Below are 26,495 nucleotides of genomic sequence, written 5' to 3' on the forward strand. Positions count from 1 at the left end.
TCCACCTACTGCATGACTTTGGGATGTGGGAGGAAACTGGAGCACCCGGAGGAAACCCATGCGACCACAGGGAGGACATGCAGACTCTGCACAGGAGGCACCCCAGCCGAGGATCGAACCGGAGGACCTCTTGCTGTGAGGCGACAATGCTTACCACTGCACCACCATGGCCGCCCGTTCTTGTGCCTCCGTGATGGCCTTAAATGTACATTGATTGGCATGGGAAAGGAAACCTGGATCAGATGGAGAAGAGACAGCAGGTCTCCTACAAGCATCCCTAACAACCCTCCTTCATGGCACCTTGCATACACTTTGGCTATGGCCAGAGTCAACAGGCACTGCATCCACAGCAACCACACCTCCCTGATCATTGGCCTTGCCCTCCACCTGCCCAATATCTGAGGGCTCACTGGAATGGGAAGGCATAGACCAACTGGCTATGGCAGATGAAATTGCAGGGGATGGCTGTATGTCAACCACTGTCAGATTCAACCTCTGCACCTCCCAAATGTGCCACGGGTTGGCCACCAGCATCATCATAATCTGCTGATACACTGACATCAAGTAGTAGAAGTCCCATACCTCCACTGTCAGGATCACCTGTGATAAAAAGCAACAAACAACGTGAAAATTATTATTTAAACTACTGTACTCCAGTATTTGCTAACAAAACAGCAGTGCGGCCACTATTAGATAGTATAGCAATACACACAACAGTACTGACATCAACATCACACACTAAAATATTTCTTTAAATTCCTTGTCAGTATTAACATAAAAATATTTGGTTTACCATCTCCAGATGAGGTTATCCTCTGCAAGCTGGATGGTCCTGGAAGACATTTAGCAAAAGGTAAGGAAAACATCATCACAATTAACATTAACACAGGGGGTAATACTGTTAGCTCTTTATATGTCCATTACCTAAACTTTCAACAAGAATTTGGATGAAAACTCCAACCTAAGCTAATAAATCAAAATGTGTTGTTAACAGTAGCAGTCTTCAGTCCCCCCAAAAAATTTTGGGACACAGAAGTAATGTATTGAATTCACTTGTTTTAGTATAAAATATTAAACAATTGAAATACCAAAACCTACCTGGATGCTCTTTCTGGGACATGCTTGCTGTCTCTGAAACTGTTGCACCGATGTCGAGGACATGCTGTTCTGCACTTTCCTAGGAGCTGTCTAGATCCCCGACAGTGGACAGGAACTCTTCAGCTGGTGTTAGTGATAGCTCTATAGCAGGCTCCCTGGTACCCATCTTATCATGGCCCACTGCAGCTGTTCTCCTCCACGCAGATGTGATCATGTCAGTGGCCCTATGGCACTGCTCATATGTGCTGTCATGGCCACCTACGGCATTAACATCGTCCACAATCTGCCGCCAAATCTGCATTCTGCGTGCCATATCTCCTGATCCCTTTTCAAGCAGGAAAGCACCATGTTGCCTAACAGCATAGGTGATAACTTGATTTTCAGCATCAGTGAAGGATGGTCTTCAAGGATTGAGATTCCTAGGTGACATAGTCCTAGGTGTCCTGAAGGACAACAGAAGTATAATGCACATAAGTATCACATAACTACCAAATAGCTGTTCGCACATAAAACAGAAAAGGTAGCATCTCAGTATTACCCACTGGAGAAACAAAACAAACTAGAGATTTGATATACAAACAACACACTGGATGCAACAAAGGAGAGTAACAATAGCAACATATCCTTGTTTGTGCCATAACAGAAATGCAGCTTTGTTCCCCCCAAAAAAGAACAGGCAAATGACATATTTTACTAACAAGCCATCTTTAAAATACTAAAAGTGCTATCAAATGAACTTTCCCTGAAACATTTCTACAGATTTATCACAGAACATTCCATTTTAAGGAGTTGACAATCATGTATACCTGTGAAATGCCTTGACAAACGTGCCCATGGCATCAGTACATTTCTAAATAATGCATACAGATAAAAGTGTAAAACCCTTTACTTCAGATTTTTCCTAATTACATTCCAGCATATGCAGTATGTAGCTGACAACATGCAAACATACCTTTTCAACATCAGTAATCCTCTGGGCAGATATATCCCGAAGTAATAGCCTCTGTTCAGTTTTCTCCACATAAACAAGTCTCCTCACCTTCAGTTTTCTTAGCTTCATGATTACCTTTTTATATGGTGTAAATTCAGGGCTGTTAGAATGTTGAAGATACTAATGAGTTGTGAAATGATTAGAACTGCTGAATACCAAAAACTTGGCTCCATGTAGGAGAATTAAACATAGTGCATGCACTCCCTCAGTGTTTGTTTTAATGGATTGCAGCTGTGAATGATTACTTGTTGGGAGAAGGAAAACACAATAGCAATACTGGTTATCCTGCATCCAGTGGGTGTGTCAGGTTAGACTTACAAAGTGTTAGATGTAAGGTTGGAAATATAAGTAAGCAGTACACTATTCTTAGGTTCTGTTCATTAACTTCCAACCTCCCCTTCATTTGTTGGCAACTGCATATGATATTATTTCCATTTAATATCCTCACATATTTTAAGGTCAATGACATAGAATGGCTTAGAGACTGCATGTCTCAAATTACTGGTCAGATAACAGAAGACTGACCAACAAACACAGATAAATAAGACAGAACTGTATATTTGCAAGTAATAATCATAACTGGTTGTGTGATCACTTAGTGCACTATATCCAAAAATAATAAACGGACAAATAACAGTTGTATGGTTTCATATTACTATAGATGATATTCCAGTTGGTTGTATGCAGAATAATTCCAGTTCCTTGCTGCAAAGCTGCTTGTGTGACAAAGAAGGATAAGACACCCTGCCTGTGTTTTGAAGGTTCATTGGAGTGAGAGTTCAAATCCAGATCTCTGTAGACACCTCATGTGAACCAACATTTTCTAGTGTGTAAGTCATAGATTAATTTTCCCCAGTTCCACTATTATTCCCTTTTTTATTTTCTTTCTTGTTTTTTTGTTTTTTTTATTTTTGGGGGCCAGTGTTTGCATGATGTGGTGCTTAGCACAATCATGGGACTGGACAAAATGAATGTCAAGTTTGGCTGTGCTTATCTCATTTGAGTGAAGTATGGCAGTGCACAAACTAGACATCTGGACCACCCAGGAAGCAGACAGGACCAAGACAGAAACTGGATGCATTCAATTAATTTTATTGGGCACCGCACAAACCCACTAAGCAGCATTGCATGGCAGTTAACACAGAGGCCTTAAGAAAGATGAGTAAATTAGTGAATGTCATGTAACTAGTCCTGTGGGAGCAGGTGTAAGTGTAGGGCTGGAGTACAGATGGTCATGGGTTCTAGGACAGGATGTGAAACGTTTTTTTCTTTCTGTTGTGACTGTGCAGTTTACAGGAATGAACCGAAACACAGACAAGTGTTATTTCAACTTTCTTGTGATAACAGGTGTAAGTGTAGGACTGCCATACACATGGTCCTGGATTCTAATACAGGATTTTCCATACACTTTTACTGTTGTTCCACTTCCCATTATAGTCACTCTCACTTATAACACTTTACATAGTAGAGCTGATATGAATCATATGTATAAGGGATGAGACACCATTATTGTGTTTTCAGATGTATGACTGAGGTATACTATATTTCTGTAAGTATAATTATGCTATCTGGACTTGCACTGGCTTTACATTTGCCTAAGACACATACACAACTGGCTGTATAGCCAATAACATTGTCAGGCCACAGACATGCATGTGTAACAGCTCATACTGTTACCTATATTTATGTATAATTCCTGACTACTTCTGAGCAGCACTTCTTCTATGGCAAAGATGGAAAATCAATGCTGTGGAAAAATGTTTTTCCCCTTATGCCTTAGTTTGAATCCCATAGTGTAAAAATCAATTTTCTCAGTGTATAAAGGTTAAAACAAATGTGTCAGGTCATTTAATTTATGTCCCCAGTGCATGTCTGCAAACCTAACTCACCTCACCTTCCAATTCCAATACATATTTTCAGGCTACATTAGCAGACACCCTTCAAACTAAGGCCAAATGTCAGATTAACCTTGCAAGTATATTGTCAGCATCTTTATGGTTAGAGTGGTTAATACCATTATAAATTAATTCAGAACATTGCTGTGTGTTATTTCTTAACTTGCCTTATCAAGTTGAGGATTTATGATTTTTCTTGGCTTTGAATGCTAATTTTTATTCATGTCCCACTTTGACTATCCTTGTAGTAATTTTCGGAGTTTTGTTGATCTTTTTGATAGTCTTTAATGTGGGTAGTTTTGATTTATTACAGACATAATTAGCTTTTTCCTTTAATTATAAACCTTATTTTGACATTCCACAAAGGTGTTTAAGGGGGTTATTTTTATGTTTTGATGGACACTTGGTTAAAGCTAGGCATTAGATAACAGTAAACTTTATTTGCATAAGTGACAATTGAGGCTACTTGGGGCTAGAAATACTACAGTTTTTTTTAAGAAGGACTGGTGTTTTGGGGAGGGGACTGAAACACAGTTTTTACATTGTGTGGGGTATGCTATAGACCTCAATTATATGTAGTCCTGGCTGTTGTCAAATAGATTAAAAGATATCTTGGCTCCAGAGGAATGGCAGAATTGCATATGGCCTCATCCCTCAACCAGTAGTTGGTTATGTGCTTTCTCTCCTGATTCTCTTCCTTGTCTAGAATTGATGATATAGTGACAATGAAAGCACATTTGCATCTAATTTCTAACCTGGCATAAGCACCTATATAGATCAGAGAGAACAGCCCCTTTACTAAGAGCTTTCAACAGGATCAAAGTATTCATGACAAGTACTTTGGAATATTAACTTGTATTTATCCAAAGGGGAGCACTTTGTTAGGAGGCTGTCAGAGATTTGGGGGAAAATTAGTCAAGGACTTGAGAGAGACAGAGTTCCCAATATCCAGTACTGAGTAGTTTTGAAGGAAACATTGCATAGGGTGTGTTCTGAATTTGGTAGGTACTGTCAGGTGTGAATTAGATGTAGAATTAATAGATATGAAAGGAAGCTATGAAAAGTACAGCAGGACAAGATTAGTGGGATGTTAGGTACAAAAAGCAGAATTAGTGAGTTGAGGGATTTGATATCCTGTAACCTGGATTAAAGAACTGATCAGATGAAAAAAAAGCTATAAACTTATTTTTTTGAAACCTCTCCTGTGAACTTAAAGCCCTTAGCACTGAGACTTAAATGTCAAACCCAAAAGATGGTGATTCAGATGTAAAAGTCAAGCACAGGGAAACTTCTAAGAGTCCTGAGTGAGATACTTGAGGAATTTGTGCCTTATAATCATTTTTGCTCAGAAGAAACCAGTGACTTGAATTTGGTTGATGTATAGCAATGCATGCATTTGCTAAATATTCTTAAATTAACCACTAACAAAGCATCTACCGTAATGGTGCCATTTACTCTACAGTAAGTAGACTCAACACTAAATACTCTGGCCAAAGATAAAACTCCAGGGCTTGACAGTGTCCCACTGAAAATATACTATATGGAGAAATAATTTATTCTCACTGTCTTAGTAAGACCTATCAATAGGATATTTTCCACAGGGTAGATACCCAGCTCAAGGAAGCAAGCTGTTGTTTTCTGATTCTGAAATGTGGCAAAGATCACATACATGCCCCCTCTTATTGTTCCATCTCCATTGTAAACCATGATTGCACAACTTTATTTCCATTCTGGTGAAGAGGATTACTGGTCTGCTTCTGATATTCTACAAAGTACAGACACTTTGGATAATTTAATTGTGTCTGAAATGTTGATAGAAAAGGATGGGGCCAAGACTAAGCCATTGGCTTTAATCAGCTGTGGTGCTGGAAAACATTTGATAGAGCAAACTGGTCATTCCTGTTTAAAGTTTTGCTGTGGTTTGGGATTTCTTCACAACTCACTGCACTTTTAGGAAATTTGTGTATTTGGTCAGAGGCAAATACTGAGTTAGGGCTTTGGAAAATTTGGGCATTCAGAAAACACAGTGGAACTAGACAGTGCTGTCCCTTGTTCGTGTTCCTGTTTGTATTATATTTATAGCTCTTAGCAATTACATTGAGGTGAATGCCTTTTGATGGGTATGAAATTGGGCACATAACTAGAAAGATTGCACTATAAACTGAAGACTTAATGGTGTTTCATACTGACCTGGAGGGGAATCTGGAACTGGTTTTCCAAGAACTGGGTCTTGTGGGGCAGCTAGTGGGTTATAGAATTAATAGAGATAAAACTAAGGCTATTTTCATTAATTACTCCCTTAGTCTACCTATTATTGAAAGGGTTCCTTCTATGTCTAACATGAGCAGCTTGATGTATATTGAGATTACGCTGATTTCACTTACTGGACTCAACTGAGTTAACATTCATGACAGTCCTAAGAAGGACATATGGTCTAGTGAAAAAGTCGGATGTCTGAAAATGCCACAGAGTGCAAACTGTCACTTGGCATATTCTTCTTTTAATTTTTCAGCTTTGTCATAGGATTGCCTATACCTCTACCAGCAAATTCTCTTTAGAGACTGAAGCAGTTAATCCAAAATTTGGTTTGGTCCAGCTCTAACTTCAGAATAGCATGGAAAATCCTTACACTTCCAGGAAACTGAAGAGGCTTGGGCTTTCCAAATTTACATCTCTGTCTGATGGCAGATAGGCTCAAGCTCTTCTAGGAGTTTATTTCTCCATAATTTATTAGGATTTGGAAAGACCAGCTAGTATTCTGTAGACTCATTAACTTGACATAACATTGGACAATAACAAGTAGCCAGGATGACCAGACACTCACAGTTTGAGTATCCTTTTAACATTAAAAGAACAGGATAAATGGGCACTGACTCTTATAACTACTTTAGCTGGTTACCCTACTTAACCCTCACTGTAGATTTCAAACACTGAGCTTACGTAAGGGACAAGTAGGGAGGTAGCTCGGGAAGATTTGTAACCTTACCTTTTGGGAACAGCTATTAATTAATAAGATATTTATTGATTAAATGGATTTTTAAAATTCATTCAATCCACTAATTGGATTATAGGGTAACATATGAACTTTTACTAACAGTTCAGCCACAGGATCCTCTTCGGCTGTTTCAATGGATTTTGGATAGCAGAACTGTTTGGAAAGGAATACTCAGTTATATATATTCATGATCCTTGTAAACACAAATAAGGATATTACCAATGGATATCGAGTAATGTGAGATAGAAAGTTAGAAGTATTTATTCCCCATTAACAAAGGAGGGACTTGTTATAGATCCTGAGATATACTACTAAATCTCATCAATTTAGATTTTTTTTTGGATGGTATTGTTTGTTCAAATTCTTTTATATCTTTTATGAATCCTCACAGAATTTATCCTGAATCAAACCCTTTTGTTGGAGGTGTAGATAGAAGTCTTAGGAAATCTCTTCCACATTTTTGGGAATGTCCATCTCTAAACAAGTTTAAGAGAGATCTTTTGGACATGAGGTGCTCTGTACCCTGAGTCAATTATTCTCTCTTCTCCTTTACCTTTAATGAGTTGAGAATGGGTTTAAGTATTATTAGTAGAGATTATAGAAGTCTGAATTTATTGATGTTAGTAGCCAAGACAGTATGCACTAGGTTGTGAAACTTTAGCCATTCTCTTTTCATTTATGAAACCATCGAGCTAATGAATGATACTATGGGACTAGAGCTGGCTGTAATATGAGAACATAAGCAGACTATTACATAAGTGGCAAAATGTCCATTTTGTATTGTAATAAATACATACTTATGTATGTTGATTTACCACATACTAGATGTGAACACCTACTTATAGTTGAATTCTGTTTCCAGTATATGTGAAATAAAGGTCACAGCAAACGTGCATCTGGCAAAACTACTTACTAATATGTACACGCCTAGTCTGCATATACTATGCATGCATGACTGTTGGTTCTGAGGACTCAGGGCAAAAGCACATCCCCTCTGGTGGATGCAATGCTGATTAATGCCAGAGTCGGAGTTGGATGGCCTAGAAGAAATCACTTTGTTCTGAATTTAATCTAAGTTTGCATATGTTACTTTTTTATTTTAAACTCTTTGTAAAAAAAAAACAATTTATTATTTGTAATTACCTATTTTGTGTCTTAATCTTGCCATTTGCTGTTGCTGTTGCTGATAACGCCAATTTGTCTAAAACAAAAAGAATTTCTAAAAAAGAGTAACTAGCCTCCAGAATTTTTTACAAGTGCAGTCACTTAACAAGGATCAATCATAGGACACTACCATTTTGAAAGGTGGTAGGATGATTTTATTTATTTATTTAATTTTACTTGATTTTTATTTACTTTCTTCTTTTGCTCTCTCACTTTACAAAGCCCTTGCCTTTCTTTGAGTCTTTAAGCTAGCTTTGCAGTCAGTTTGTGCACATAATGCCTGTAGACTATTTTTATATTTTATTTATTTATTTGTTTATTATGTTCATTCATTTCACAAAGATTTGCTTTTCCTTGAGTTCTCAGAACTAGCAGTCATGTATGCATAGTGTATGCAGACTATGTTCATACATATTAGCAAGTAGTCTTGCCTTCTAAAGACACAGAGCTGTTAATAGTTTAGCAACTCTGATTCTACAGCTGATTACTGGCCCAATTTCTGTTTTCTTATTAGTTCAGGAGCAGAGTGCTATTGAACCAATGGCAGACTATCTTCCTTGAGTGTGCCGTCACTTCAGCTAACCAGTCACTGGTGCAGAAGACATTTACACCATTGTCTCCAAACTGCAATTGAAAGACAGCTGGCTGGTGTTTCCATATAAGCATGCAGAGCTAAAAGCATGAAACCTGTAGTCATTTGCAGTTAAAGTCCTTTTCAGAACAAACAAATACATCCTAAGCAATTGAAATAACTACATCTGTATCACCTAATATTGCACGACTGCATTAATGCAAATGCAGTATAGATATATGATTTTCAGCTACGTAAGTTAATGTAAAGGCTATGGTTATGAGTGGTTCACTAACATTTTTAACATGTTACTCTATTCCATGTTTCCACTTCAGTTACTTTTGCTAAATTCCTGGGTAATGTCAAATGATTTGTCTGAGTATTTTCTTTTGTTTTCTTTGTAATCTGAGAACTTCATGTCTTAGCTGTATTTGTTTCCAGGTTATCAGTGTTCCCAAACAGAATTACAGCATTTATTACACCTAATTTGCATTTTATTTTGACCTCCAGTGTGTGTGTGTGTGTGTGTGTGTGTGTGTGTGTGTGTGTGTGTGTGTGTGTGTGTGTGTGTGTGTGTGTTCTGGTGCTAGCAGACTTTCCGATAGCATACTAAGGAGTTTCATACCTCTCAATCTGCATAGAGCAGTGCCAGTGGCACAACAGACAGCACATTCACCTTTGGTGCAGAAGGCTGGGAGTTTTATTCCCACATTAGATAGATTGATAGCTGACAGTGCAGCAAAAGAGGGGTGCTGTACTCCTGAGTGTGTCATCCTTCAGAAGAGATATTAAACAGAAGTTCCATTTACTTAAATTAATGGTAGCTCTGGTGAATGTAAAATACCTCACAGCACCTATCAAAAGGAGTACACTTCCTGTATTTTAAACATATTTACAGTATTTACCTAATATTTACACTTTTTGCAATATTATACACATTATATTATTCAATATATCCATTTCTATCTTCCATTTATACACTCTTCTAATTAAATTATTGACCTTTGCTCCATTTTCCAAAGCCAAAATCGTATTTTTCTAACATTGCTGCCAAATCCCATTTACCATTACACAGTATTTCCTTTACTCTTTGATTCCAAATAATCCATATTACATTAATCATTTTCTTATCAGTCATATATACATGTTCCTTGCTTCTGTTTCCTTAAAAAACTTATTCAATCATATCCATATTAACATCACATACTTTATATCATCAAAGTATTTCTAGTTACCTGTCTTTTCAGAACTTCACAACTCTTTTACATTTCAAAAATAAATACTATGCTGCTTCAAATTCTTTGCAATAACTACATATTCTTTCTTCTCATTTTTATACAGCATTTTGGCCTTTACTGGTAATTTACTTATAGTCAATCTCCATAAAAATCTTGACATTCTTATTTCTATGTTCTTGCTTTTATGGCTTTGATTTTCTCATCATGTAACTTTCTTCATGGGTAGACATAACAATATTTACATTTTACATTTTTATACCATATTTTTCTTTCATTTTCAATTTCATCTAGCTTTGTTTCCATAATATCTTTTCCTGATAAAGTTGCATTTCAATTTTTATACTGTGTCTTGCTCTTTTAAAATTTATAACTAACTTCCATTCTTTCTCCTATTTTCATTTAATAGTTTAGTTAGTAATTCATCATTATCATATTTTAACCTCTTAAAGACTTTATACAGATTTAATGAAGCTGCATACACCACTGGACTGAGTTGTACTAAACCATCCTCCTCTTTTTCAACATATAAAGTTACTGTTTTAACAGGATTTAACATAGAACCCCATATAAACAATAATACAATTTTTCAAATTTATTTTCCATATTCTAGTTTTAAACTAAATGCACTAGCAACATTTTGCCATTAATATTGCATTTAATAAATAAATATGTTCTTAACTGATCACCTAAACATTTTTCAAAACATACATGCATTTCTCATTTTCTCTAGCATCTTCTTCCACTGTAAGTCTCTTATTTCCTGCTTTCCAATATGCATTCTTAAAACTATTTCTTCCATATTAAATTCAATTTCTCCTATCTTCCCAATATACTCTAAACCTTTACTCTTTTCTCTGTTCAAATACAAACCTATGGCATTTAAACATTTATTTTATAGATAGTTCAATAGTACTGTCATTCCTTCCACATTCATTATAACAAGTATTATATAATCTGTGGAGGGTCTAAAATAAGTATACTAATATTCTACTCATTAGCATATTTTTATTTTTTCATATCATGGTTTATACAAACTAATACCGCATTCATTACTAATACAAAAATTAAGATATTTAGTGGTCAGCTTTGTCTTCTACTCCTGTTAATATTTATTTCCTGACTTAAGCACCCATTTACCAAAACTTTTATTCTATTATATTCATAGGCAGTTATACATACATTTCTTATATTTTTACCAATATTATATGACTGAAATATCTCCCACAATATTTCATGTTATATAGAATCAAAGACATTACTTAAAATCAATCATTATTTCATTTGCTCTTTCCTTTATATATACAGTCATTTACCTATTCTCTATCATTAACGATTCTTGATTTCCTTTACCTTTAACTCTGTATATAGTTTTCTGTAATATATTATAAATCTTAACTTCCATTTTTGTCTGTATGATCTTAATAAAAATCTTATAGTCTGTATTATTCAATACCATCAGTCTCTAGTTCTGCATTTCCTTTCTATCCCCTTTTTTCATATATAAACCTTAGAATATTGCTGCATAATCCTTTATATTTAAATCATTCTCTTAGCCATTCATTCAGTACTTCCGAAAAGCATTTTTTTTCATATTAACATATCTTTATACAATTGATACTCTATCCCATCAGGTCTTCCTGCTGATTTTACATTGAATGGTGTTAATATTTTATCAATTTCTTCTAAAAGTATTTCTCTTTCTAATTCCTTATTATCCTGTTCTAAAAACATCTTTACCTTCCACTGCTTCTTTCTGTTTTTTTTTCTTTAAACATTTCTTTTAGATACTTTACCAGAACTTCTATTATTTTTTCTTGTGTGTTTTGAATTTTGCCTGTTACATCATTCATTTCTCACACTATACCATTATCTTCTTATCTAATTTACTTACATATGGAACCACTTTTTCTTTTCTTCCTTGCAAGAAATATCTTTATTTATATAAGTATTTAATTTTCATTTGATTCATTTCATGTAATTCTTTTTCTTTACCAAAATAATCTCTATCATTTCATTCAATGTTATTGAATGCCTAATTACTTAACTTACCATAATATTTTTTACTTCTCTCCTATTTTACAATTGCCACTCTATATAACATTTATTTTATTTTTCTATAAATATCTACTATTCAGATCAATTCTTATAAAAGTTTCTAATACCGATCCAAAGCTCCATAACTACCATTTTTCTTTCCTTTTCACATTTTTTTCTAATTGAGCCTCTTTATTCCTTTTCCTATTATTATATATTCTTCTTTATTTTAAATTCTTGCCAAATGGCAACATAATCTGAAAACCCTGTTTCCATCACACATTTGACTGTCATCTCTATTTCTGATGATATCAAGAAATAATCTATTTCTATTCTATGTTCATCCCTAATATATGTCCACCTATTGGATCCTCATAAACTAAATTTCCATACCTAATTACTTCTAACATTTTATTAACATTATAACCCTTTTTTCCATTTTTCTTCTCAAATCACAATTAAAGTCCACTATAATTATAATATCCACATTGAGTGTTATATAATAAAAAATTCTTTGAAACATATTTTCCCTTTCCTTACTTGTGAAATAAGCATGAAGTGCAATAATTCTATACACTTTTTATTTCCATCTTACCTCTAAAATTGTTACTCTACCCATTATGACTAATGTCAGCTCTAATATTTTAATTGAGTCTTTACATAAAACACATATGGCTGTACAATTCTGACTTCCTAAATTCCACACTGTTACCTTCCCATATTCTTTCTGTTTGTACTCTTTCATTCTTATTTTAAAAACTTATATCTTCCAAGATAATCATATCTGTGTCAAGTCTTTTGCACCATTCCCGCATACCTAATTTTCTAACTAAGCTTTTTATACTATTTACATTTACAAATACTAATCTACAGTTATCCTTCTCTCTCTTAAGTATTATTTCTAAATAATTTCTTTATCTTATTCATCCTCTCCCTTTCTTTTTTATATTGGTTCCTATACATTTTTTTCCTTTCTCTTACCCTTTTACCAATTGAATTTTTCTTTTCCTTCACTACATCCTGTTGTACATCTTTATTAACACTTAATTCAGAACCTTCCTGTATTTCATTATCATTATTAATTTCTTCCCTCTCTTTTCCACTTTTCTCTTTATCATCTCCCACCATTTCTTGTTCTGTACATGTTTGCACATGTTCTTTTTACTTTTTGATGAATGTTCGACTCCCCTTCTACAGTACCTACACTTTCTTTACAATCCATCCACGTGACCATTTTTTTTACATTTATAACATTTCAATTCACATTTTTGGCTTCATGTCCCATTTCTCCACAGATATAACATTTACTTTTTCTACAGTTACTGATTAAATCATCTGATTTTCTGCAGGAAAAAAAAACATGTTTTTGGTTGACCCCAATATTTTACAACACCTTTATCACCTTTAACATTTATGATACTAGGAATATGTACAATATTTTCATTGTCCATTTTCAGTATCACATTACAGACCCATCCCCCCTGACCATAAACTTCTATTATCATAAACTTTCATAATATCTATAACATCTTTCCATATTTTCTTTAAATGTTCTTTTAAAGTCTCTTTTTCCACTTCCATTCTGAATTGAGTATGCATTTTTTCTTGTTATTCTAACAAATGCTTTAAACACACACCTGTTCCACGGATAACAGTCTTTTTTTTCATATTCACATAAAAATCTTTCCATTATGTAACCAGTCTCAAATATAATGTCACAAAAAGTTTTCTTGTTAATGTGAATAAAAGCCCTTACCTCAGATGCTTTTGTACCTAAAGACATTATTACATTATCCCAAACTTTATACCTGTCCATGGCTTCATCTTTTTTACTAGAAATTCTTACAGTGAAGCTTTTTCACCTTTACCCTTGCATTGCTTGTATCTTATTTTTCTTTGCCTTCCCTCACCATTTCTGAGTAGGATTTTTTCTTTATGATGTTATGTACTACTTCCATTTGAATTTTTGTCCATAATATCACCCCAAGAAGTTTCTCTTCCAGTCAGGCTCACTCGTATTGAACATATCCATTAATAAATCATCCCACAAGCCCTCCCCCCGATTGGAGGGTTATAATAATACATCTATTACCCGGTTCCTCTTCTTCCCTAAATAAACACTGCTGAAATAATTCCTCTGAATCAGTAAAAGGCTTGACTGCCTTTTCTCTCCTTCCCTTCCACATCTCCATTATCTCATAAGAAGACTTGACCATCTTCTTCTTTCTCCCTTCAGTAAGCACATCCTCAGAAATCCATTCAAAAGGCTCCTCTGCCTTCTCTCCCAACTTGCCGCCCTATAACTCAAATTCAGAAGGCTGGTCTGCCTTCTCCTCCATCCTGATGACTTTCAACATCATATTTGTGATACTTGAAGGCTTGACTACTTACACAGAAACAATACTATCCCAGCATGACTCTGTGGTTCCATTCTTCTCCCTCCCTGCTTCTCTGAGCCACCACTACACTTAGAATGGAAACAGGAAATATGTGATCTTACAACTGTCCTGTTCACAACTGCAGAGTTGGAGAGGTTCCCCAATGCCTTGTCCAAATTTCCCCTAGTAGTATAAATACCACATCAGGTCTCCCCTGAAAAGAAGCCACTAGCTTAATGGTACTAACCCAGTCAACAAAGGATAAATAAATAAAATGAAATAAGTAAATTGAAAATGGGTACAAAGGCCCCTGAACAGTAGGTACATCCAGCCAAAAATCTGGTCACCTAATTAGCATAAAACGTGAATGCTAAATAGCACATAACTCTTCTCATTTCTAAAATGAATGTGAGATACTACTCAGAAACACTTGCTTTAAGACAGAGTGACAAAAATGATGGAAATATATAAGCACATTAGCAAAAAGTGTAAAATCTGTCAACTTTTATTAACTGTACTAAAACATTCTACCACACAAACACATTTATCTTTACTTCTAAAAGGGGAAATTTAAGATGTTAGTCCTCTTTCTTTAAAATCACAAGGATATAACAATCTCATGTTACTGTTTATTACCAACAACCAGCCTTCCAACTCTCCAAACTGCAGTGTCATGCTTTCTCATCTGATCACCACACTCCTGAACCAGAAGGAGCCTACTTTAAAGTATAGTCTTTTTTTACATGGAGACTGAAACTCCCTGTGACCTCACTGATGTGAAGCCTGTATCCCACACCTCTGATCGCTAACTGTCTCTGAGGTCACACAACTAAAAAGAAAGGGAATAAATGGAAAACAAGAGAAAAACAACTTTGTAAAATTAAAGTTTAGCAACTCTGATTCTGTAGCAGATTGCTGGCCCAATTTCTGCTCTCTTATTAGTTCAGCAGCACAGCAGTTTTGAACCAATGATAGAATATCTTGATTGAGTAAGCCATTACTTGAGGTAACCAGTCACTGGTGTAGATGACATTTGCACCACTGTCTTCAAACTGCAATTGGAAAACATCTGTCTGGTGTTTCCACATGAGCATGCAGAGCTAAGGAGCATGAAATTAATAGTCATTTGTAATTAAATCCATTTCAGAAAAAAAACAGAAGATTCATCCATCTGGCAGTGCAGTGGTGTAGTGGTTAGCATTGTCACCTCACAACAAAAGGTTTTCTGGTTTGATTCTTGGCTGGGGCGCCTTCCATTATTAATGTATTAAACAAGTAAGTATAGTAGACCAGGGTGGTTGCCTTCTGTGCAGACTCTGCATGTCCTCCCTGCATTTGTGTGGGTTTCCTTTGGGTACTCCAGTTTCCTCCTACATTTCAAAGATGTGTCTGGAGCATTTCTCCCCAGGCATCCACTGAAAATGGGTTCAGTCCCAGTTGGACTTTCCTGATAAATAAATGTTAAATAAATAAATAAAAACAAATACATCCCCAGCAATTAAAACTAATTACACCTGTCTCACATACTGGGAAAAGGCTCAGAACACTGTGTACCTATTTTAGCTGAGGTGACTTCATACAAAAACAGCTCTAAAGTTCATTTTCTGTAATACTGAATATTTTGATAGCATAACAATCTAATGCAATTTTATACATCTGTTCATGTGTCTGTGTATGTAAGTCTTGCACTTGCCCCATGACATGGTTAAGAAAATGGTATGCAGTGGTCCACTACACTTACCTGTTCATTACATTAATAATGTTATCTCTGTGCTGCTGGTATTGCACATTTTACACGGGTGTCATGACTGGATGGCAGGGAGAAGTTCTGCAGGTACTTGTAACAGCAGAGCAGATGACTGACATATGAATCACCTATTGTCTGTTTCAGTGTCTGTTGCAAGTTGTCTGGGAGGTAGTATTCTCTATGATTCAGAGATCATTTTATCATCAAACTACTATCTTGTAGTCTACGTTTAGAAAACTTGTTGCTACCCACTCTATAGTTATTCTACTAAAAAAAGTCAGTACACACCTTCCTTTTCCAGTACCACAGTCTCTGTCAGGCTAAGATTTTGGTTTATACTTTACATCCTCTTTTCCCAGCCATTGCAGGCCTTACATGCAGGGAAGGATGTCTTCTTTTTTGCAGAGTAATGTTTCAGCTGTATCTCTAGTTCTATTCATGACGCTGTAGTTCTGTTTCTTGTGGTGTATGAACATGGGGCTATTCATTCAGCTGCAAGTTCTGATATGGATAGGTAGAAGAAATCAAGGAGCAGAAACTTTTATTTATATTTAATTTCAGAAGCATACATTTTTAGTTAATTTTGTCTGGCTAATCAGTTTGTATTACTTTTAATTTTCATTTATTTCAAGTATGTTGACTGGATGTAGAAGGTCTCATTTTCAGCTACAGTCTTTTACACTAAGGAAAAATAATAAAGTATAGGAGTTAAAATACATACAGAGTACGATAAATTATCAGATATATTTGTCAAGTTGTAAAACCATCAATAACAACTATGAGCACAGCACATCAAATATTCAGAACTGAGGTAAAATAATAAAAAATAGGATTTGATGTGTTAGACTTTGAATCAGTACAGTAAAAGGTCTTAAACATGTAGTAGTTCTTGGCACTTGTTCGATACATTGGCTGTTTATTACACATTTAGGAAGCCCATGTTGAAAATATTTTTCACAGCATTAAAACAAGTACTGAGGCAGAATTAAAGTTGTTGGCTGATTTAGCAAATTTTCTACAGACTGATGATGAATCATACTTAAATTAGAGAATAATTTGTGACCAAATGCTCTATGTATTTTGAACCCTCTTGGTTTGATTATGTAGATTTCAAGTTTGCAATTCTCTTGGATAATGTAACTATTCATGAACTGCTTCAATGGAATGCTGCATGGCATTTTGCTTAAGCTGTCCTGAAACTGTGCTATAGTGTGTCTAGTTAACACTCATATAGTGCTGCTGTGAAACGTGTAGAATGTGTGGACCCTATAAATGCTCAGCTTTGCTAATGACACAGCAAGAGGCACAACTCAAGTGATCATTCACTTGCTCCTTTAGCAGCAACCCAGGTTTTGCAATGGAAACAATTTCCTTTAGAGCTGCCCAGTTAAGGAAAACTGTGAGGATGCAGGCCACTTCTTTTGGCTTTCTATAGAAAAAAAAAAAGAAATCAGGATATCCTGTGCAGGTATAAATCAGGCCTGAAAATAGGATTGTTCCTCCAAAACAGGGAGAGACTGTTGAAAGGTCTGCTTTCCTGTCTTGAGAACATGGTTATCTTTCTTTTTAGAGACAGCCTGGACACACATTTCATATAGGAAATCACAGTTCAGGATTCATTTTTCACAATCAATATGATTATACAAATCACTATTAACATTTTGCTTTTTCCATCATTTAATCTTGTAATCCATATGTTTACATGTCTTTTTGTTTGTTTCATTAGGAGGAAGGGAAGGATGGAGTGAAAAGACCATACTAAGTGTTATAGGGTATGAACGATCAGCTTATTAAAATATATATTCATTTCAGTTTCATTAATGATGCTATAATATGATTGTTAAAAATCAAATATAATTTGTATGCAGTACTGTAGAAAAATATAGCTTCATAAGCTGAAGTTACTGTCGTACTTTAACTGCATTCTTTTAAAATGTAACAAATAAAAAGTAAGTGTTGTATGAACAGAGACATGTAGCTACTGTAAAAGGAATTTGTTAGCCTGACTTCTCCAGGCTAGGACTGTGTTGTTGCTAGGGAAGGTTTGAAGCATTCAAGGTCAGAAATAAGACCCCTTAAAGCAGGTGGGTCATGTACAGGAAGGTGTTCACGTGAAGTCTGAGGCGAAAATTACGAGGGATGAGACCATTTGCAAAGTCATTGATTTGTTAGAGTCATTATACACATAAAAAGTTGCATGATTGGTTTGATAAGAAAAATGTATATAGATGCAGTTTTCCTCTGTCCAGAGAGACTGATCTACCAACTGCTACAAAGATTGTCTCCCAGCGTTGTAAATAAAAATTTCTGTTTGCACATCCTGAAGTGTTGACTCGGATTCTGAACTTTGATATTGCGTCAAGGCAGTTCTGAAATAAGGCCCATCACAGATTTTCTGTGAATTCCACACTGCTTTGTATGGAATAGTCAGAGACTCAGCTGTACAGCTATTTAGGGTGTGCAAACATATTAGTTTTGGCAGGAAATTGTGTTGTAAAGGAAAATGTTTTTTTCTCTCTCTTAGCAAAATGTAGAATAAATGAATGACTGTATTTTTGTTTGACTGAGTTGTTTGTAAGGTATACAAGTAATAGTGAGAGGACCCCATAGCAAATGAGAATAGTAAATGCATGTGCACATACAGTGAAGGACAAATTAATACAAGGAGGCACCTTGTGTTAAGGGTGGCACCCTCAGGATTGAAAGGTAAGAGGTATGAAAAATGTTTTATTTCTGTCAATGTATGAATGAATGAGAAAAAAAAGAGAGAAAATGTTAAAGACAAAGTTAAACAAGTTCATGACCCACGGCATGATTGGGACATAGACTATAAAGTTAAACAAGTTCATGAGCCCACCGCATGATTGGGACGTAGACTATAAAGTTAAACAAGTTCATGAGCCCACCACATGATTGCGACATAGACTATAAACTGTTAAAACAAGTTCATGAGCCCGCCATATGATTGGGACGTACACTATAAACTGTTAAACAAGTTCATGAGCCTACAGCATGATGGGACATAAAAGTATTCATGGTTAACATAAATTCATGAGCCCATAGCACACTGGGACTTAAATGTGATTGCATGAAAGTACCCTCAGAGGGTCCAAAAGAGTGGTCAGTTCTGGACACCGTACCTATCCGCCCTGTTATCTTGATCACAATTCCGGAGCTGTAACTTTTGAGCTTGCACTGGGATGACAGCAAGGGGGTGCTGTGGAAAAAGGCTGATTGAAACCTCTCCTCTGTTGTTGCACGACGACAGACTTTCTACCCTTTTTTCTCTCTGTATGGTGTGTAGATTAGTAGTTATTTTTTGCCTTTGGAACTGCCAGAATCCAGGAGTTGTAAGGTAAGCCTAACATTTTTATTATTTATTTATAAAATAAAAAAAATGGGAGCAAAGATAAGCAAGCAAGATCAAATCCCTGAAAAGGGAACACCTGGATATTTTATGTATTTTAACGATGGAAAGGAAAGTTGTAAATATTTGCATGACTGGTTTCAGCTTACTAAGAATTGTTCTGGTGGGGTATTTCCATTAAATGGAACTTATAAGACTAAATTAATGACATTAAAAGGTATTTTGGAAGAAAAGAAAAGGAATGTAAGAGGGGAACAAATGACAGTATTTTATTCCTGGTACAGTGAAGCACTTAAAAGGGAAAAGGAGTCAGCATTAAGAGGGTTGCAGGATGCTAATAAGAAATTGTTGCAACAGGTAAAAGAGGTTAAAAAGGCAGTACACACCAGTAAAAAGGGATCCCTTTATCCTGTCTTAGCAGGTTTGGAGCAAACTGAGGATGGCCAAAAAGCAGAAAGTTCTGAAGAGGATAATAATCCTCCAGTAGCTACTGCACCCTCACCCCATATGCACAGGTATGGGTACCTCCTTGTACAAGACTCCATTGTTTCTCAGACCCCCCCCCCTTTTGGTCAACTGTCCACTGGACACTCAGTCTGCATAATACTATTACATCTCATATTAGTCCCCCTGTTTAATCCTTATCTTCTGAATAGGCTTCTGCAGTTGAGGGGGGTTCTTCTTCCTATCCTTCTTAGATAGCTTCTACTTCCTCAATAGGGGCATTAGTATTTGACACTCCTGTATCTCACCATACATGCTCACATGACAGGGTACAACAGGAGACTGTGACCTCTGGAGGGGATCTTTTGGCACCTCTCAGGGAAATTCTGGGGGCTAACAATAGAGAAATTGTTCATGGTCCTTGGACCCCTGCTGATTTACATACTATGTCCAAAATTTTTCTAAATATTAGAAAAGATCCATTAAAATTCAAAGAGGAATTAAAAACTATAATAGAATGTTACAATCCTACTTTGACAGATTTAAATCAGCTACTTAGAGTAGTTACTTCAGATGAAATAAGGAAGCAGTTACTGGAAAAGGCTAAGATAACAAATTTCACTCTCACAGGGAATGTGTTAACAGATAAATGGACAGCATTGTTAAACAAAATTACAGATGTGTGTCAACTTAGGACTGACTAAAATACAGGCATGTAAACAAAATAAAAGGGAAGCCCCTGCAGACTACTTGAGTCACCTTAAAACAGTATTTGCTAGACATTCAGAAATACCAGACCCAGAAGAGCAAGCTAAGCCAGATATTGCAGCAGCCTTTGTGCAGGGTCTGCAAGTTTCTGTACAAAATCAAATAAAGCAAGTGTTCATAGACTGGCAAGAAAAAGACTTAGAGTCTTTATTAATTGCTGCAAATCACTGTACAGAGTATCAAGAAAAATGGAGAAAGGATACTGAAGATAAGCTGTTAACTTTACAAATCAGGCAGCTAAAAAACCCAAAGCTTCGAGGCAGATGCAGGGGAAGGGGTAAAGAAATTGCTAGAGGATTTAGTAAAAGTGTTGGCCAAGGGAAGAAGCTGCAGCTGGTTGCAACAACGAGCTGGCTGTGCCACTTTGGCTCTATCTAACACATCTTGCTTCAATTGTGGAGAAGCAGGACATTGGAGAGGGGAATGCCCACACTGGCAAATGCAGAGTCCAAGATACTTGGATTGAATGGCGACCAAATTATAATAATGCAGTTTTTCCTCCACCACCTCCCCGCATTGGAAGGAGTCATAAAGCTATATACTGACTAGGTCAATTAAATAACACAGAAGAAAATCTTAACCTTCTAATGCCAATAGATCAGAATGGACCCTACGTTAAGATGAAAATAAATAAATAACAAAAAAAAATTTCTGGTGGACACTGGAGACACTAGGTCAATGTTAAAAATTACTTCAGATAGTAAAATACCAATATCAGAGCATAAAGTAAAGGCAGTCAGAGTGACAAATACTATGGTTACATATCCTGTTTCAGAACCCATCCCCATTTCTTTAGGTCCAATCGAAGAAAAGCATTCTTTTCTTTTGAGTACTACAGCACCAGTAAATCTGCTAGGAAGAGATTTGTTATGCAAGGTGGGTTGTACTATTTACACCCAGAAGGGGTGTTTCTGAATGTTCTGACAGAATCAGAGGGAAGTACTGGCTGACAGTTTTAGCAGAAGCTGAAGAACAGCCTATTGAAAGCATACAGGCAGATGAAGAGTTACTACAGCAGGTACCTGCCAACTTGTGGGCTAAGCATGCAAATGAAGTAGGTATACTGAAACCAGCAGAACCAGTGAAAATAAAATTAAACCCATCAAAATCTCTCCCTAGAGTTCCACAATATTCACTAAAGCTGGAAGCAGAGCAGGGAATCAAACCTGTAATTCAGTCTCTGATACAGCAATGAATAATTATACCAGCTAAAAGCCCTTGTAATACTCCTATTTTTCCAGTGAAAAAGTCAGGAAAGGATACTTAATAGATTTGTACAAGATTTAAGGGCTGTAAATAATGCAGTATTGCCTACTTTTCCTGTTGTTCCAAACCCAGCAACAACACTGAGTTGCATACCACCTACAGCTAGTTACTTTTCTGTAATAGATTTATGTTCAGCATTGTTTTCTATACCTATTCATCATGACAGTCAGTTTCTGTTTGCTTTTACTTATCAGGGACAGCAATATACCTGGACAAGGTTGCCACAAGGCTATATTAAATCTCCTTCATTATTTTTTCAAATTCTAAAAAAAGATTTGGAAAATGTGACATTTCCAGGTGGGTCTGTATTAGTAAAATATGTAGATGATTTACTAATAGCATCAGATTCCTTTCAGTAATGTCAGCAGGATACCCTGCATCTTCTAACTATCCTTGCAGAAAAGGGACACAAAGTGTACAGAGAAAAATTACAGTTCTGGTCACCTCAGGTATGTTATCTTGGTCATTTAATATCTCAGGGTAGCAGGCAAGTGTTACCATCTTGTATTGATGCAATATCTAAGGCCCCATGTCCGACTACTCAGCAACAGCTTAGGTTTTTCCTGGGTATGACAGAATACTGCAGACAGTGGATCCCTAACTACGCAGAAATTGCCAAACCTTTGATGAATCTCTCAAAGCAGAATACACCAGAGCCTCTCCTTTGGAATAGCCAGGAGGAAAATTCATTTCAGAATTTAAAACAAGCTTTAGCTACTGCCCCAGCTTTAGGGTTACCAGACTATGCTATGACTTTTATTTTATTCTGTAGTTCAGTAAAAGACAGCCCCTGCACATAAGGCAATTGCATGGCTTGAATTCTAACACTGAGAACAACAAGATAAGCCAGCAAACTGTGATGCTGAAACCAAAATCAATAATTTATTGCATGTCAGCAAAAGAAAAAACAAACAAACCGGTTTCGGCTAAATTAGTTACATAGCCTTTCTCAGTGTCGAAAAGGTACAAACAAGAGATTTCTTTTATGCATGACATCAACCACATCTTTTGCTGACGTGCAATAAATTATTGATTTTGGTTTCAGCATCACAGTTTGCTGGCTTATCTTGTTGTTCTCCTTTTATTTTATTCTGTCATGAAAGAAATGGATTTGCTCAAGGAGTACTTGCACAGAAACATGGGGACAGCTATCGTCCATCGGCTTATTACAGCACAGCACTTCATTCTGTTGCAAAAGGTTTTCCACCATTTAAGGGCAGTTGCCGCTGCTGCCATTCTAGTTAATCTGGCACAATCATTAGTGCTTCAGCATGATCTTACAGTAGCCATCCCTCATTCTGTATCATTTCTTTTGCTTAAAATGAAAACTCAACCACTCTCGACTACACTTCTAACTAGATATGAACTTAGACTTCTTTCTGATCCATCTATTTCTCTGATCCGGTGTCCTGTTCTAAATCTTGCATCTCTGTTGCCTACTGCTAAGAATGGTGAAGAACATTATTGTGTGTGTGTAACTATTTGCTTTCTCCTAGGAAGGACTTAAAAGACACTTCTATACCCAATGCTGACCTAAACTTGTTTGTGGATGGCTCCTGTGGAAAAAATCATAAGGGGTTACTGACCTCAGAAATAGCTGTCTGCACTGAAAAGACAATATTATTGCAACAAAGATTAGAGGGTGTTCACTCTGCTAAAATAGCTGAGTTAGTGGCTCTACAAAAGGCCCGTGAGTTAGCCAAAGACAAAGTGGCCAATATTTTTACAGACAGATGTTATGCTTTTGGGGTGGTACATGATTTTGGGCAACTTTGAAAAGAGAGAGGGTTTTTGACCTCTTCAGGAAATCAAATTAAGAATTCAGGGTACATAAAATCATTGTTAGATGCACTTTTGCTACCTAAGAGGCTGTCTGTAATCAAATGTTGTGCCCATCAAAAGGGTAAAGATGTTATAACAAAGGGCAAAATTTTGCAGACCAAGCTGCCAAAAAAGCAGTTGTAAATTGTCATAAAAATCTGTGTATGTTAACAATAACAAACTAGGACAGTAATGATGTATTTGATTTTGAAAAGTTGTCAGTCTTTCAAGTTGAAGCATCACAAGGAAATGTTCTGAGGTGGCTCAAAGATGGATGTATAAAATCCTCTGATAGCATATGGTGACATCCAGACATCTGACTAGTGGCGCCTGCCCCTTTGCTACCTTACCTGGTAAGGGCATTTCATCTACCTGCCCATACAGGTAAGACACATTTAACTTGTCTTCCAATGACATATAAACTATACATGGGAATTGACGCTGACAGAGTTTATAATCATTTAGAAGAAAACTCAATTATGGCAGTAGAACAAAAGGGCAATAAAAGAAAGTCATATGGAACAAAGGATTATTTGTTGTTAAACAAAGTTATAGTGGAGAACTCTAAGAAGGGGAAGAATCTAAGTATGACATGGATTGACTACAAAAAAACATTTGATAGAATCGCACATTCATGGATAAAAGAGTGCTTAAAAATGTATAAGATACACCCTACACTGATTGACTACATTACAGTAACCATGAAACAGTGGCAGACCACTTTGCAATTAAGCCATGATAAAGGACAGATTATTATCACAGGGATAAGTGACTCTCTGTTACTGTTGCTATGCTGCCTTGCTATTAACCCATTAAGCTGTTTACTTAACAGCTTAGGCCATGGCTACAATTTGGCTTCTAGAAAACAACAAAGTCTAATGACTTCTCATCTTCTCTTTGTTGATGATTTAAAACTGTATAGCTCATCAGATGAGGAACTGAAAGCACAGCTGCAGGTTGTCAAAACTTTTTCAGATGATATTGGAATGTCATTTCGTCTTGATAAATGTGCAAAAGCAACCTTTAAAAAAGGAAAACTGCAGCACCAGGAAAACATCAGTTTGAAGCAAGAATGTGATATAAAAGAACTTGAGCAAGAGGGAGTGTATAAATACTTGGGAATTGATGAAAGATCATCAATAAGACATGAAACAATGCAAATAAAACTCAGTAAGGAGTACTTTAGAAGACTTAAATTAATCCTGAAAACAGCATTGACATCTAGGAACAAGATCCAAGCCATAAATCAATTTGCTCTTTCTGTCCTAACTTATAGTTTTGGAGTGACTGACTGGCCCCAAAAAGTGTTGGATAGATTGGATATTAAAACAAGAAAGATGCTTCATGCTTACCAAATGATTTATAAAAATCAGTGTATACCAAGATTATATATTCACCGCTCCGAAGGAGGGATGGGCCTCCTTGAAATTAATTACATGTATAGATCTACAATCGTGGGACTCCACACATATCTGCTGACCTCACAGGGTCCAAATGTAGTGAAAGTTTTGAAACACGAGGAGAATAAATCTAAGTTGACATCTCTGCTTAATTTAGCAGAAGCATGTCAGCGTCAAGCAAGAATGGAAATTAAACCAGAAGTAGATAAAAACCAGGCAGCAACTGAATGTGCTAAAAAAACAAAAGAAAGAATATAAGGTGAAGGACCAGATGAGAAGGCAAGAAATGTGGAAAAAACATAAATATAGTTGCAAGTGTAGAAAACTTCTGGAAGAGCCTCATGTTGATCAAGAACTAACACAGGAATGGTTAAGGAGAGGTAAATTCACATCAAGAAATGAAAGGTTAATATTGGCAGCCCACGCTGGTTTACAAAGTCCATTGAACATGTGGGAGAAACAGACATATGTAGGTTTTGTAAAGCCAAATTGGAAACAGTTACACACCTTGTTGCTGGTTGCAACGCCATAATGGCAGAGGGACTGTATACTGAAAGGTATAATAATGTGGCGAGACTGTTACACTGGAGATTATGCAAACATTATGGTATTGAAGTGGATGAAAAACACTGGAAACATACGTCACAAAGAATCATAGAAAATGATGAAGTTTATATCACATGGGATCACCCAGTACCACCACCCTGGGGACCTTTAGTTAACGTGCAGCTGAACTTCATTCAAATGCCTAGGACTAATAATTTACAATTTATTTTGGTGGTGGTGTGTATATTCTCAGCATGGGTGAAAGCTTATCCATGTCACAAAGCTGATGCAGTTACACTAGTGAAAAAAATTCTGTATGATTTTCTACCAAAATTCTGTATACCATGTAGTATCAATAGTGACCACGAAACACATTTTAATAATTCTTTACTTAAGGGATTGTGCAAAGTTTTTAATACTAAGTTGAGTCTTCACTGCCCCAACCATCTACAGTCATTTGAATTAGTGGAAAGGATAAACAAAACCCTTAAAAATAAATTTTCGAAGATTTGTGGTGAAATCCACTTAAAGTGGCCCAAAGCCCTCCCTTTAGCATTAATGAGTATGAGGGCCTCACTAAATGCCACCAGAAAGTTGAGTCCATATGAAATATTAATGAGGAGACCCATGGCCCTTCCAGCTACCCCTCCAGTGGGAAATGCTGATTTAACCTTATCAGATGATGCCATGATTTTATATTGTAAAAACTTGATTCATATTTTGCAGCAATATCATTGAACAGTAAGAGCAGTGTTACCAAAGCCTCCTGACC

This window comes from Protopterus annectens, chromosome 10.part0 (genome assembly GCF_019279795.1).
Source record: "Protopterus annectens isolate FY-2018-M chromosome 10.part0, PAN1.0, whole genome shotgun sequence".
Taxonomy (NCBI): domain Eukaryota; kingdom Metazoa; phylum Chordata; order Ceratodontiformes; family Protopteridae; genus Protopterus; species Protopterus annectens.